The sequence below is a fragment of the Monopterus albus genome, unplaced genomic scaffold (genome assembly GCF_001952655.1).
Source record: "Monopterus albus unplaced genomic scaffold, M_albus_1.0 scaffold48.1, whole genome shotgun sequence".
NCBI lineage: Eukaryota > Metazoa > Chordata > Actinopteri > Synbranchiformes > Synbranchidae > Monopterus > Monopterus albus.
Window position 1 is genome coordinate 1824799 of NW_018127928.1, and position 1552 is coordinate 1826350.

The window sequence follows — 1552 nt, forward strand, 5'->3', positions numbered from 1 at the left end:
GACGGTCGGACACAGACCGGGAGGCCTAAAGAGGACAGACTGTGTCAGCTGTGTCCACAGAGAGAGGTGGAGACAGACCAACACGTTTTACTACACTGTAACACCGGTGAACATATAAGAACAAAGTTCTTTGCACAGCTTAAATGTAAGATCCCAGACTTTGACTTAGTCACAGGGTCAGCACCATATTAGCTGCAAAAGTTGTCTATACATGTCACAGCCCTGGGGACAATCAGCACAGCAACAACACATTTCATCTGTAACTACTGACCTGAAACAAACTTTGCCACTTTCTTGATTTCTCTAGTTTTTCTTGTCTTTTTGCCTGCTATATATTACTGCTATATGTTCTATATTCTTGTTTTTTAAATAATATTTGTAATTGGAATGCTAAAGCTTTGACAGCACTGTATATGTAAACAGTAATGCCAGTAAAGCTTACTGAACTGAAATTGAACTGAGAGACAGATCCTTGACAGATACTTGACACACACATAGCTTTTACGACACACAAAGTTCACTGTGGGTATTAGTTTGACACTACATAGTGGTGTGTTACATTATGATTATGCACAGACTGTATATTGAAGTAACTGTACTGGTGACAGCAGTCTTCATAAGAGTACAGTAGCAGTATCATTACACCTATAGTAGATAATAAAGAACTATTCCAAGCGGGAAAAGGAATATGAAGTCAATGAAAATGAAATATAATTCTGAAGAGGAAAAAAGTGGAAATGAGAATACAGTACATGTGCAAACGGGAATGGCGCAGTAATGAAAATAGAAATGCTATTAGAAACAGGAATGGAACAGAAATATGGGTAGGAATAACAGTGGAAATATAGAATCAGAAATCAGAATAGAAATAGGAGTGGAGAAAGACGTGTGTAAGAAAGAAGTGTGTTGAAAGGAAATAAACTTAGAAACAGGAACAGGGAGAGTCATGAGAAGAGAAATATGAATGAATGCAACAGTTTGTCATGGAGGTACTAGGCTTATATAACATTTAGTGGATGTTGTACTTTACAGTGTTGTGGCTGTGACATTTGCAGAGATGCCTGGCTGCATCAGAAACTGAACCCTTGCCAGTGTTTGTGCCTTATTCTTCTTATGAACTACCCCTTATCCAACAGAGGTAGGGTAGCGCTTGACTGAGCTTAACATGTTTCCTCAAAATATTAAATATTAAAGATGTGTGTGCACAGACAAACCGTAAATATCCCATTTCTACAACCTACTGTGATGTATTGTGGAGTATTGGAGATCCCTTCCACCACACCACTAAGGGTAAATAACTAGGCTTTAAAAGAGTAAATGAGCTTGAGCAAAGTTGCCCTTTGATTCCCCATGTTTGTGGAATAACCATAATGGATTCTTTAGAGCCGTGAACAGTTTATAGGCATGACAGCCATGTTTCGGCAAGATGGGCTTATCCCCACGCAAGACGCTAAGGATATTAAGGAATCGGCATAAAGCAGCATGGAAATGATGACTGGAGCAAAGCCTCAGCTCACTGGTATTATAACCCCTCAGTTCTCTAGCACTCTAT